This window comes from Zingiber officinale, chromosome 9B (assembly GCF_018446385.1).
Source record: "Zingiber officinale cultivar Zhangliang chromosome 9B, Zo_v1.1, whole genome shotgun sequence".
Lineage (NCBI taxonomy): Eukaryota > Viridiplantae > Streptophyta > Magnoliopsida > Zingiberales > Zingiberaceae > Zingiber > Zingiber officinale.
Genome location: NC_056003.1, coordinates 17,268,246 through 17,282,815, shown reverse-complemented (window position 1 = coordinate 17,282,815; position 14,570 = coordinate 17,268,246). Strand labels below are relative to the sequence as shown.

The window sequence follows — 14,570 nt, the reverse complement described above, 5'->3', positions numbered from 1 at the left end:
TTCATTAACTTTTCAAATAATTTTCAAATTCTAAAACTTGGTTAAACTTTTCAAATTTTCAAAATCTACTATACTTTTAAACCTTGTGAAATTTTTTTAGTTCAAAATTAAACTGTGTTGTTAACTTTAACTTTTTGCAATCAAAGGTTTTCTTTAAACATTCTTGTTTTTATTTGGTTTTGAAGTTTTCTCCTATTTTTGATGTGTGTCAAAGGGGGAGAGATAGTGAATTCAGGGGGAATTGTTTAAATCAGGGGGAGAGTTAAAAGTTAAAATGCTTGTTTATTTAATTTATGCATATTTTAACTTAACTTTGAACCTTAGTTGACAAACATCAAAAAGGAGGAGATTGTTGGTGCAAGTTGCACCAGAATCAAACCTAAGTTTTGATGTTGTCAAAGGTTTAAGTTAAGTCTTGTTGTGATCTATCAAGTTAACTAAGTGTGCAGGCTGTTTACTCAACCGAGAAAGACCTAGTTGGAGGCTAGGCAGGAGAAGTCTTAGCAGATCGTGGAACCCATGTAAAAGTCCAAGAGGGTCGAGGGGACCCGACACTTGGCGGTGTGATCGAGAGGTCTGGAGGACCGAAAATCAAGAGAAAAGTCCTGGCGAGCCGATCAAGGCTAAGTGAAAAGTCCAAACTGGATCTGGAGGATCAAAGTTTGGCAGGTAGGTTGAGGTAAACAACTAGAGGAGAGATAGTGAGGTCGGGTTCCTGAAGGGAACAACCTAAGGTCGCTGATCCAACTTAAGAAACCAGGAAGATTTCCAAGTTGAGATCAAGACAGTTCTACTGTCTAATATTACTCAAGCATTATATATTACTGTGCTAACCTTTGTGCTGCAGGGAGACTTTGTTTAACTCTGTGTTGTAGGTTCGGTCGGATCGGTCGATCGAATGTAGGGATCGATCGACCGAACTAGGATAACTCAACATAGGTCAGTTTAATCAGTAATGATCAAAAGAAGAAGGAAGCTACACTGATCGATCAACCGAACCAGAGGATCGATCGATCAAACTAGAGGATCGGTCGACCGAATGATCAATATTAAAGGCACAGTAAATGCAAATAATGGTAAATCTCGACGAACAAGGAAGGAGCATATTCAGTCGACCGAATAAAGGGATCGGTCGATCGAACCCTTAATGATCAATTAATGACGAAGATCGAATCAGCATCGGATCGCAGCCAGGAAGGAAGGAAGCTGGTTCGGTCGACCGAACCCAGGGATCGGTCGACCGAACATCGACAATCTTATAAAAAGAAGATCGAGGTCTGAGGCTGTACAACGCTTACTGATCATCTCAAAGCTCTCCTCTGTTCAAGCTGCTCGTGCTACAAGTCATCTACAACTCTTCAATCTACTCCGTCCAAAAGTACCGTCCAAAGCTTCGACTTCAAGATTTGTCGGTATATTTTTTATTAGCTTGCATTGTAATTAAATCTAATATTTTTCTTCTTCTTCTTCTATAAATGTATTGAGGGATTTATTTTTCTTTTATTTCTGACAACTTTACACAAGCTTAAGAGTAAGGTTCAACGGTAAGGTGAGACTAGGAGTGTTAAAAATTAATTCGATATGATGATTCAACCTGAGTTGACCCAAAAAAATTAGATTCAGATTAGAATTTTTTTAGTTCGGGACATGTTTGGATTGAAGAGTTTGGAGTGTTGGTGCAACCTTAGGTCAAGGTTGACCTGGTTGACCCGACTCGAGTTGACCTGACTCGAGTTGTATTTTGATGTTTGACGAAAACAGAAGAGTTGTATTTTGATGGAAGATTGTTAGTGCAACCTTGGTCAAGGTTGACCTGGTTGACCCGAGGTGAGTTGACCTGACTCGGAAAAGTCCAAGCAGGGAGCTTGGCACGGGAAAAGTCCAAGTATGGAGACTTGGCACGGAGAAGCCCAAGTATGGAAACTTGGCATGGGGAAGTCGTAGAGGGCTCGGTAGCTCGTTCTCCGGACTGAGGTCAGAGAGGGCTCGGGAGCTCGTTCTCTGGACCGGATGTGAAAGTGAAAGTCCTGGTGAGTGAAGCCAGGCAGTGGGAAAAGTCCTGGTGAGTGAAGCCAGGCAATGGGAAAGTCCTGGTGAGTGAAGCCAGGCAGTTGGAAAGTCCTGGTGAGTGAAGCCGGGCAGATTGGAAATCCTGGTGAGTGAAGCCAGGTGAAAATCCTAGTGAGTGAAGCTAGGTGAAAGTCCTGGTGAGTGAAGCCGGGAAAGGGAAAATTCAGATGGATCAAGGGTGATCGGACATCTGGTGTTGAGAGGATCAAATAGGTCAAGGGAGTGACCGGATACTTGACACGAAGAGAAAAGTCCAAGTGGGTCAAAGGGATTGACCGGACACTTGGTGGGGAGTCTTAGCAGGTCAAGGGAGTGACCTGATGCTAAGCATGAGATACCAATAGGTCAAGGTTGACCGGATATTGGTTTGGAAGGCGTGGGACTTGGTTTGGGCGAAAACCAAGAGCTGGATCGATCAGTGGATCGATCCAGTGACACACTGGGTTATCTGATCTGTCTGGTGATCGATCAGTAACCAAACAGTAGCCTACTGAGTGTTATCTGATCGGTCTCTAGACCGATCAGGAAACAACGATCAGAAGTGAAGAAGTTCGGGAGAAGAGGGTGCTGATCAGACCCTGGACCGATCAGAGGGAGCTCTGATCGGTCCCCGGGACCGATCAGGATACGCACAGAGAGTTGGGCAACTCTCTGTAAGCGTTTTGATCGGTCTGGGGACCGATCAGCATAGAGCCTGATCGGTCCCATGACCGATCAGAAGCACCCTGGACCGATCAGGATGAAGCCTGATCGGTCCAGGTCCTAGCCGTTGCGACACAACGGCTAGTTCCTGTGTCTTCTTCTTCGCAGGTTATAAAAGGAGATCGAGCCTCTGCTTCTACTTCTTATTCTTCCTCACTACTGCGATTTGAGCTTTGCTGAGCTCCTCTTCGCTGAAGCTTCGCGTGAGCTTTGTGCTGGTTTTCTAGCTGCAGGAGCCGTGAAGCTGCTGCTTCATGAACAGACTCCGACGAGAAGGCAAGCAAGTGTGTTTACAATTTCTATTGTTCTTATTTGTTTCCTCTATTTCTGTACTCCTATTCTTGCTGGTGCAAGAAAGATTGTGGCGAGGTTTCTCCACCCAGAAGGAGTATATATATTAGCCGGTTCTCCGGGGACTCATCCACCGACGGATTGATAGGCTTCGTCCACCTTACGGACACGCCGAGGAGTAGGAGTTTCATCTCCGAACCTCGTTACATCGACGCGTATTGAGGTTTTATTTCTTGTCTTCGTTTCTTATTTTTATTTCCGCTGCGCTAACCCTAGTTTGTAGAAAGAAATACGAAGATTTGGGGTCGGCTATTCACACCCCCCTCTCTAGTCGCGATCATCGGTCCTAACAAGTGGTATCAGAGCGAGGTCGCTCTTCGCCGGATTAACACCCGAGGGAGCACAAGCTAGAGATGGATCAACTCGGAGAAGACATCACCATTCCACCCTTCTACGATCGCGACGACTTCGCGTATTGGAAGGTAAGGATGAAGTATTTCCTTATGACTAACATTGAAAATTAGAGTTGTGTCCAATTAGGTTTCAAGCCTCCGACGGACAAGAAAGGAGAAACCCTAGAGAAGAAGGAGTGGACCAAGGAACAAGTCCACCAATCCCTAGTCAACGATGAGGTATTGAAGATTTTTGAATTTTCTTTACCTAATGATGTTTTGTGTAGGATAGGTGGATACAACAATGCCAAGGAGTTGTGGAACAACTTGGCTAAGTTCCATGAGGGGAACTCCACTTCAAGCCATGAAGAGGAGTCAAGTGAGCCAAGTAGCTCACATCATGGAGGAGAGGATTTAGAAGTTGAGGGCCACTCAACATCTAAAGAAGAAGAGGAGGAGAGTTCTTCTTCAAGTTCGGAGCAAGAAGAAGAAGCTTCTACCTCCGGAAGGGATGAAGGAGAGAGCGTTCATCCCACCTCAACCCTAGGTAACTCAAGCAATTTAAGTTCTAGTAAATTGCATATATTATGCTTTGAGTTTAGGGAATTTGGACATTACAAGAGTAAATGTCCAAAGAGGGTTAGAAAGACTCCACCGGCGCCAAAGATCAAGGAAGCCGGAGCCCCGATACGCAAGAGCAAGGAGCTTCCAATGCAAGCGAAGGGGACACTATAGGAGTCAATGTCCAAGGGGGAGGCAATCTCACAAGGACAAGAGATCGAGCACATGTATAGGGGGAGCTAGGGCAAACCCTAAGGTAATCCCTAAGGCACATTCTTGCAATTCTAGTAGGATGCATGCTAGTAGCCTTATTGCTATTGTCAAGAATGATAAGCATGATAACATTAGAAATCGATACACATGCTTAGGTGCTAAACATGTTAGCCTAGATAAGGACAATTCTAGAAATGTTAACCCTAGAATTAACTCATCTAAGGCTAAGGAGAATCTAGGTAGAAATCCCAAATCAACTAGACACATGCCTAGGAATACCTCAAAGAAAAATGATAAATTAAAGCTTGAGGTATTAGAGAAAGAAAATCAAGTCTTGAGGTCAAGACTTGACTCTCTAGAAAAGGCTCTTGAGGATTTGACTCTAGGGTCTAGGGGTCAAAAACCAATGTCCAAGGACAAGAAAGGTTTGGGTCACAAACCTAAGTCCCAAATGGTCAAGCCCACTTATCACAATGTTCCATTCGATTATGGAACAAAATCTAGGGCTAGGAAGACCATCACCAAGGTCACAAGGGGAGTCACCCCTAGAGTTGATCTTGATGAGTCCCAAATGACCAAGGCTTCAAAGCTTAGGAGGGTCATTAGAAGGGTTGCTAGGGAAGTCATCCCTAGTGAATACTTAGTGAACCCAATGAGCTCCAATAGGTATTGGGTTCCTAGGAGCGTGATTTCATCACGCTAGATGAGTTAGGGTGTGCCAACCTTACTTGAATAGGTAGTTAACCTAATCATGGCAAAAGGTGGCACTTTAGGAATTTTCAAGGTGCAATCAAGCCTTGAAAATGAAAGTGAATATTATTCCTAAGGTGATTAGAATGTGCCAACCACATTTGAAGAATTTTCTAGAATCAATCTAGTTAGCACATAGTGATCTAAAAGTCTTGAGGATATGATTTTAGGTCTATTACACTTAGGAATATAGAAATTATGGCAAAACGGTCAAAATTATCAAAAATGACAACTAAGGCTAGAATTAGGTATTTTCTATACCTTTATGTGCTATTTGCCATATATTGTTTGTCATATGCCATGTCATGACATCATATTTATTTTATGATCATTTAAAATGTCATGATAATGCTTAGGTTATTTATATGTCATGTTTTATTTAAGTTTCATACTTTATGTCATGACATCATGACATTGGCACATGTTATTATGTATGATATCATTTTATGTCATGTCATCATTTCTTGCATTTATTCTCAATGAAATTGATTTAAGGTTTAAAACACAATTTGATATGGAGATCAAATTGATGTTTAGAAAATGCATGAGACCTTAGCCTAAGATAACCTAAACTCATATCTCACATCAAAATTGACTTGAATGTGTTTGATACACCTTAGATGTGTATGAGATATTAGGATGATGAGTTAGGATCAAGGTGCATAGTTCTTGTACCTAGATGAGCCTAATTCAAAATTGGGGATCATAGGGAAAGCTTGTGTACAAGTCATGTACATTTAGCCCTAAGATTGTGGTCCTAAATTAAATGGTTTAAAATCATTTCAAAATTGATTTGAAAAACCTTGATGAAGCTTGTCTAGTAATAGCCTTCATCATTGAACAAGTTGATACAAAGATGACTTAACTTTGAGCTATTTCAAAGACTTGTGAAATTTGTATCAAGATTGAAAAATGGAAGCTATTTTCATATAAAACTATTTTTCCTTGATAATATTTTATGAGGAATGTATCCTCAAAGTTTTACAATTTTTGGAATTTTCTGAAATTTTCTAGGAGTTTCTGAATTTCGGGAGGAAAACCAGAAATTCTGATATCAGACTTGTGGACCGATCAGAGAGGATTCTGATCGGTCCAGGTCTGTGTGGATCGGTCACTGGACCGATCCAGAGGAAGCCTGATCGGTCCGGTGACCGATCAGGGTTTGCCAATTTGCTGAATTCGACTGTTTGTCTGAAATTGCAGCTATGGAAGTGGTGTTTTAGAGTTCTAAAGGTTTGAAACTCTCCAAGACATTGTTGGTGCAATGGTCAAGGGGGAGTTGACCTTTAGGGGAAATTTTACCTATTAGTCAAGGGGAGTTGACGTTTAGGGGGAGTCTTTACTCCTAAAGACTTGAGTGATATGGGATTATCACTAAGTTAATTGTTGACTTTAGTATCAAGGGGGAAATTAAGAGTTTCAATGAAAGGTATGGGACTTTCATTAGGAAGAAACTTTTGACCTTGATTCACTCTTTTTGATGTGTGTCAAAAAGGGGGAGAGTGTAGGTTTGGGGAGAATGTTCAAGGAAGAACATTAGAAAACCTAAGTTAGGTTATGGTTTTGTCAAACATCAAAAAAGGAGAGATTGTTGGTGCAACCTTAGGTCAAGGTTGACCTGGTTGACCCGACTCGAGTTGACCTGACTCGAGTTGTATTTTGATGTTTGACGAAAACAGAAGAGTTGTATTTTGATGGAAGATTGTTAGTGCAACATTGGTCAAGGTTGACCTGGTTGACCCGAGGTGAGTTGACCTGACTCGGAAAAGTCCAAGCAGGGAGCTTGGCACGGGAAAAGTCCAAGTATGGAGACTTGGCACGGAGAAGTCCAAGTATGGAAACTTGGCATGGGGAAGTCGTAGAGGGCTCGGTAGCTCGTTCTCCGGACTGAGGTCAGAGAGGGCTCGGGAGCTCGTTCTCTGGACCGGATGTGAAAGTGAAAGTCCTGGTGAGTGAAGCCAGGCAGTGGGAAAAGTCCTGGTGAGTTAAGCCAGGCAATGAGAAAGTCCTGGTGAGTGAAGCCAGGCAGTTGGAAAGTCCTGATGAGTGAAGCCGGGCAGATTGGAAATCCTGGTGAGTGAAGCCAGGTGAAAATCCTAGTGAGTGAAGCTAGGTGAAAGTCCTGGTGAGTGAAGTCGGGCAAGGGAAAATCCAGATGGATCAAGGGTGATCGGACATCTGGTGTTGAGAGGATCAAATAGGTCAAGGGAGTGACCGGATACTTGACACGAAGAGAAAAGTCCAAGTGGGTCAAAGGGATTGACCGGACACTTAGTGGGGAGTCTTAGCAGGTCAAGGGAGTGACCTGATGCTAAGCATGAGATACCAATAGGTCAAGGTTGACCGGATATTGGTTTGGAAGGTGTGGGACTTGGTTTGGGCGAAAACCAAGAGCTGGATCGATCAGTGGATTGATCCAGTGATACACTGGGTTATCTGATCGGTCTGGTGATCGATCAGTAACCAAACAGTAGCCTACTGAGTGTTATCTGATCGGTCTCCAGACCGATCAGGAAACAACGATCAGAAGTGAAGAAGTTCGGGAGAAGAGGGTGCTGATCGGACCCTGGACCGATCAGAGGAAGCTCTGATCGGTCCTCGGGACCGATCAGGATACGCACAGAGAGTTGGGCAACTCTCTGTAAGCGTTCTGATCGGTCTGGGGACCGATCAGCATAGAGCCTGATCGGTCCCATGACCTATCAGAAGCACCCTGGACCGATCAGGATGAAGCCTGATCGGTCCAGGTCCTAGCCGTTGCGACACAACGGCTAGTTCCTGTGTCTTCTTCTTCGCAGGTTATAAAAGGAGATCGAGCCTCTGCTTCTACTTCTTATTCTTCCTCACTACTGCGATTTGAGCTTTGCTGAGCTCCTCTTCGCTGAAGCTTCGCGTGAGCTTTGTGCTGGTTTTCTAGCTGCAGGAGCCGTGAAGCTGCTGCTTCATGAACAGACTCCGACGAGAAGGCAAGCAAGTGTGTTTACAATTTCTATTATTCTTGTTTGTTTCCTCTATTTCTGTACTCCTATTCTTGCTGGTGCAAGAAAGATTGTGGCGAGGTTTCTCCATCCAGAAGGAGTATATATATTAGCCGGTTCTCCGGGGACTCATCCACCGACGGATTGATAGGCTTCGTCCACCTTACGGACACGCCGAGGAGTAGGAGTTTCATCTCCGAACCTCGTTACATCGACGCGTATTGAGGTTTGATTTCTTGTCTTCGTTTCTTGTTTTTATTTCCGCTGCGCTAACCCTAGTTTGTAGAAAGAAACGCGAACATTTGGGGTCGGCTATTCACACCCCCCTCTCTAGCCGCGATCATCGGTCCTAACATGGAGTTGAAAATTTTCGGGTCAGATTCGGAACGGATTCAAGTTGACCTGAATTCGAGGTTTAGTGAATTTGTTGGGAGTTAAATTAAATTATTTTAAAATTAAAATATTTTTATGTATATTAATATTAATGTTAGTATGATAATGAAAAATAATTGAGATAAAAGTAAAAAAATTATAGGAAAAATAGCTAAACAAGTCATTTTGAATCATATTTAGGATTATTCAGTTCGGGTTCGGATTGGTCGATTTCAAATTCGGATCGAATTCGAGTTAAGATATTTTTTAAAAAAAATCGACCCAACCCAAATTGTCAACCTTTGGCAAGATGGCAACCGAGAGAGTTTGAGGATTCTAAATATTTGAATTTTTGTTTAGAAATGAACTAAAACCTAGTTGTATTATTTGTTTTTATCATCATCAACAACCAAAGCCAGCCAAATTGTATTGGTTTTTGTCATCATCAAGAACCAAAACCAACCCATTCGAGAAGGAAATTCCTAAGTTGGTGTGGGAGTATTAATGTGGATAAGGACCATTACTCGGTGTCCAAGCTATAACAAACTACTATGATAATCTCTCTTCATTAAAAAAAAAATCAATGTGGGACTATAATGCAATGCAAGAAGGATTCCAATAGCAAGCTATTGAAATGAACCCTCTCCCCATAAAAAATTAATTTAATATCATAGTGGACCAATGACCCACGTATCAGATATTAAACTGATAAGAATAGATACTACACTTGATCTTAGCCAAAAGGCCGAGAAAGGTATGAATTTTATTTTTCCATCCTACCTTCTTTTAAAGATCCAAATAGCACACAAAGCGCTTAATTCAACGATGTGGGACTATAGTTCCATGCTCTTCGCCCTTTTTAGTATGGTCTCATGACATAATAAGTCAATTAATACAGTACATAAAAGAAAAATATGAACAAAAACAAGGAAACACTACTAGTCCCACACCGACTCAAGAAAAATTATACCTGTTGGTGCAAGTTGCACCAGAATCAAACCTAAGTTTTGATGTTGTCAAAGGTTCAAATTAAGCTTTGTTGTGATCTAACAAGTTAACTTAGTGTGCAGGCTATTTACTCAACCGAGAAAGACCTAGTTGGAGGCTAGGCAGGAGAAGTTTTAGCAGATCGTAGAACCCAAGTGAAAGTCGAGGGGACCCGACGCTTGGAGGTGTGATCAAGAGGTCTGGAGGATCGAAAATCAAGAGAAAAGTCCTGGCGAGCCGATCAAGGCTAAGTGAAAAGTCCAAACTAGATCTGGAGGATCAAAGTTCGACAGGTAGGTTGAGGTAAACAACTGGATGAGCGACAGTTAGGTCGGGTTCCTGAAGGGAACAACCTAAGGTCGTTGATCCAACTTATGAAACCGGGAAAGTTTCTAAGTTGAGATCAAGACAGTTCTACTGTCTAATATTACTCATGCATTATATATTATTGTGCTAACCTTTGGGTTGCAGGGATACTTTATTTAACTCTGTGTTGCAAGTTCGGCCGGATCGGTCGATCGAATGTAGGGATCGATCGACCGAACTAGGATGACTCAGCACAGGTCAGTTTAATCAGCAACATCAAAAGTAGAAGGAAGCTACACTGATCGGCCGACCGAACCAAAGGATCGGTCGACCAAACGATCAATATTAAAGGCACAGTAAATGCAAATCACGATAAATCTCGACGAACAGGGAAGGAACCTTTTCGGTCGACTGAACACAGAGATCGGTCGATCGAACCCTTAATAATCAATTAATGCCGAAGATCGAATCAGCATCAAATCTCAGTCAGGAAGGAAGGAAGCTGGTTCGATCGACCGAACCCAGGGATCGGTCGACCAAACATCGACAATCTTATAAAAATAAGCTCGAGGTCTGAGGTTGTACAACGCTTATTGATCATCTCAAAGCTCTCCTCTGCGCAACATGCTCGTGCTACAAGTCATCTACAACTCTTTAATCTACTCCGTCCGGAAGTACCGACCAAAGCTTCGACTTCAATATTTGTCGGTATATTTTTTATTAGCTTGCATTGTAATTAACTCAAGTAAGATAGTAGGTTGTTACTATCTTACTCATCTTTTGTACACATTGCTTCTTTCCGAGGTTTTTGGAAAGAAGAGACAGTAGATTGTCCATCGGTGCGGTCAAGGATCGCGGACCTTGGAGTAGGAGTTGACCTAGACTCCGAACCAAGTAACTGAAGGAGTTTTTCATTCTGCTTTCCACTGCACGACTCTGTTTTCTAAAGTAAAAGAATATTTTTAAAAGCGCGATATTCACCACCCCCCCCTATCACAATCATCCGATCCAACAATACCAAGTCCTTAATTTCTTTAAGCACTTCAAAGAAATGAAAGTGAAAACAAAAATAATATCATTTGTTAAATGGCATGTCTCTTTAGCAGACCAACTATTATTAGATAGTGATATAAACTAATAAAGAATTTTAAAACCAACAATAGATCATAAACCCTGATATATATATAAATATTATATTAAATTCTATTTGATTAAAATGAATATTTCAAAAGTTAAATAAATAATATTAAATTATATTTTATTTTCATAATTTTAATTATGTGATTACTTATTCAACACATTACTAAAATAATTATGTATGATAATTAATTCAGATTTAGTACATTAGTATGATACGATAGAAGTTATAGTATAAATCTTACTCTAATATTTTTTTTTTCTTCTTCTATAAATGTATTGAGGGATTTATTTCCTTTTATTTCTGAAAACTTTACACAAGCTTAATGCTATGTTTACTCTAGAGTGTAGATGAGGAAAGGAAAGGAATCAACGATAGAAAATTATCTTTGGAGGAAGAGAAAAGAAAGAGTGAAGAAATCTTTTCCTTTGCACACTTGTTTACCTTGATAGAGGAAGGTGAATACTTATGATGTAATTTTGTAAATAAAAAAGAGTGCATGCGTCATTTTTTTTTTGTACATAGTGTAATTTTGTGAGTTAAAAAGGCTACATGCGTCATTTTTTTTGGTATATGGTGTAATTTTGTGAATGCAAAAGGGGTACATGCGTCATTGTTTTTCCATCCACTGCTTTCCGTCCGATTTTGAGGTGATCGATTTTGGCTCCAAAATTATCCGCTGAGGGATTGCGTTACTTTTCCTTCGAAAAATTTTAATGAAGTAAACGACGGAAACTTTTCCACCGTGGAAACTTTTCCTTAATTTTGCTTTCCACTCTCCCAAGTAAACAGAGCCTAAGAGTAAGGTTCAATAGTAAGGTGAGACTAGGAGTGATAAAAATTAATTCGATCTGATGATTCAATTTGAGTTGACCCAAAAAAAATTAGATTCAGATTAGAATTTTTTTATGTTAGGGTCATGTTCGGATTGAAGAGTTTGGGGTTGAAAATTTTCGGGTCAGATTTGGATCGAAGTTAGGTTGACCTAAATATGGGGTTTAGTGAATTTGTTGGGAGTTAAATTAAATTTTATTTTAAAATTAAAATATTTTTATATATATTAATATTAATGTTAGTATGATAATGAAAAAATATTGAGATAAAAGTAAAAAATTATAGGAAAAATAGCTAAACAAGTCATTTTGAATCATATTTAGGATTAATCAGTTCGGGTTCCGATTGGTCGAGTTCGAATTTAGGATTGAATTCGAATTCTGATCGAATTCGAGTTAAGATATTTTAAAAAAAAATCGACCCAACCCAAATTGTGGCAACCGAGAGAGTTTGAGGATTCTAAATATTTGAATTTTTGTATAGAAATGAACTAAAACCTAGTTGTATTATTGGTTTTTATCATCATCAACAACCAAAGCTAGCCAAATTGTATTGGTTTTTGTTATCATCAAGAACCAAAACCAACCCATTCAAGAAGGAAATTCCTGAGTTGGTGTGAGAGTATTAATGTGGATAAGAACCATTACTCGGTGTCCAAGCTATAGCAAACTACTATGATAATCTCTCTTCATTAAAAAAAATCAATGTAGGACAATAGTTCCATGCTCTTCACCCTTTAGTCTCATGTCATACCAGGAGTTACTAGCCTCGCTTCTCCCCTTCTCCACCAAAGCTCTCCGTCAATATAGCAACTCAATTTGTTGGGATCACACTTTCCTTTTTCTACTTCAATGATGTCACTTAGAAGGCTCTTAGTGGCAAATCTTGATATTTAAATTACATTTGGTCGGGTGCGCCTGAATCTTGCAATAGTGCAACACAAGAACGACACACGAGGATTCCAATAGCAAGCTATTGAAATGAACCCTCTCCCCATAAAAAATTAATTTAATATCATAGTGGACCAATGGCCCACGTATCAGATATTAAACTGATAAGAACAGATACTACACTTGATCTTAGCCAAAAGGCCGAGAAAGGTATGAATTTTATTTTTCCATCCTACCTTCATTTAAAGATCCAAATAGCACACAAAGCGCTTAATTCAACGATGTGGGACTATAGTTCCATGCTCTTCGCCCTTTTCACTATTGTCTCATGCCATAATGAGTCAATTAATACAAGACATAAAAGAAAAATATGAACAAAAACAAGGAAACACAACAAGTCTCACACCGACTCAAGGAAAACTATACCAAGTCCTTAATTTCTTTAAGCACTTCAAAGAAATGAAAGTGAAAACATAACTAATATCATTTGTTAAATGGCACGTCTCTTTAGCAGATCAACTATTATTAGATATTGATATGAACTGATGAAGAATTTTAAAACCAACAATAGATCATAATCCCTGCTATATATATATATTATTTAATTCTATTTGATTAAAATGAATATTTAAAAAGTTAAATAAATAATATTAAATTATATTTTATTTTCATAATTTTAATTATGTGATTGCTTATTCAACACATTACTAAAATGATTATGTATGATAATTTAAATCAGATTTAGAAGATTAGTATGATACGATAGAAGTTATAGTATAAAATCTTACTCTAATATTTTTTTTCTTCTACTTCTATAAATGTATTGAGGGATTTTTTTTTTCTTTTATTTCTGACAACTTTACACAAGCATAAGAGTAAGGATCAACGGTAAGGTGAGACTAGGAGTGTTAAAAAGTAATTCGATCTAATAAATCAATCTGAGTTGACCCGAAAAAAATTAGATTCAAATTAGAAATTTTTGAGTTCGGGTCATGTTCGGATTGAAGAGTTTTGGGTTGAAAATTTTCGGGTCGGATTTGGATCGAATTCAAGTTGACCTGAATTTGAGTTTTAGTGAATTTGTTGGGAGTTAAATTAAATTTTATTTTAAAATTAAATAAATTTTATGTATATTAATATTAATGTTAGTATGATAATGAAAAAGTATTGAGATAAAAGTAAAAAAATTATAGGAAAAATAGCTAAACAAGTCATTTTGAATCATATTTAGGATTATTTAGTTCGGGTTCAGATTGGTCGAGTTTAAATTTAGGATTGAATTTGAATTCGGATAGAATTCGAGTTAAGATATTTTAAAAAAAAATCGACCCAACCCAAATTGTCAACCTTTGGCGAGATGGCAACCAAGAGAGTTTAAGGATTCAAAATATTTGAATTTTTGTATAGAAATGAACTAAAACCTAGTTATATTATTGGTTTTTATCATCATCAACAACCAATGCCAGCCAAATTGTATTGGTTTTTGTTATCATCAAGAACCAAAACCAACCCATTCGAAAAGGAAATTCTTGAGTTGGAAGGCTCTTTCCTTTTTCTACTTCAATGATGTCACTTAGAAGGCTCTTGGTGGCAAATCTTGATATTTAAATTACACTTGGTCAGGTGCGCCTGAATCTTGCAATAGTGCAACGCAAGAACGACACACGAGGATTCCAATAGCAAGCTATTGAAATGAACCCTCTCCCCATAAAAAATTAATTTAATATCATAGTGGACCAATGGCCCACGTATCAGATATTAAACTGATAAGAACAGATACTACACTTGATCTTAGCCAAAAGGCCGAGAAAGGTATGAATTTTATTTTTCCATCCTACCTTCTTTTAAAGATCCAAATAGCACACAAAGCGCTTAATTCACCGATGTGGGACTATAGTTCCATGCTCATCACCCTTTTTAATATTGTCTCATGCCATAATAAGTCAATTAATACAGTACATAAAAGAAAAATATGAACAAAAACAAGGAAACACTACTAGTCCCACACCGACTCAAGGAAAATTATACCAAGTCCTTAATTTCTTCAAGCACTTCAAAGAAATGAAAGTGAAAACAAAAATAATAT

The 14,570-nt window shown here is 39.2% G+C and overlaps 2 non-coding genes and 2 pseudogenes across 2 annotated transcripts; 1 reads left to right on the top strand and 3 right to left on the bottom strand.

Annotated features, from left to right (window-relative positions):
* LOC122022854 overlaps positions 1-14,570 on the top strand; it is a 74,422-nt pseudogene that overhangs the window by 26,107 nt on the left and 33,745 nt on the right.
* Positions 8,904-9,087, bottom strand: LOC122025891 (annotated as a pseudogene).
* Positions 12,501-12,698, bottom strand: LOC122025821. The gene has a single exon (XR_006123847.1). It is a non-coding gene; the product is annotated as a U2 spliceosomal RNA (small nuclear RNA).
* LOC122025809 lies at positions 14,103-14,300 on the bottom strand. The gene has a single exon (XR_006123836.1). It is a non-coding gene; the product is annotated as a U2 spliceosomal RNA (small nuclear RNA).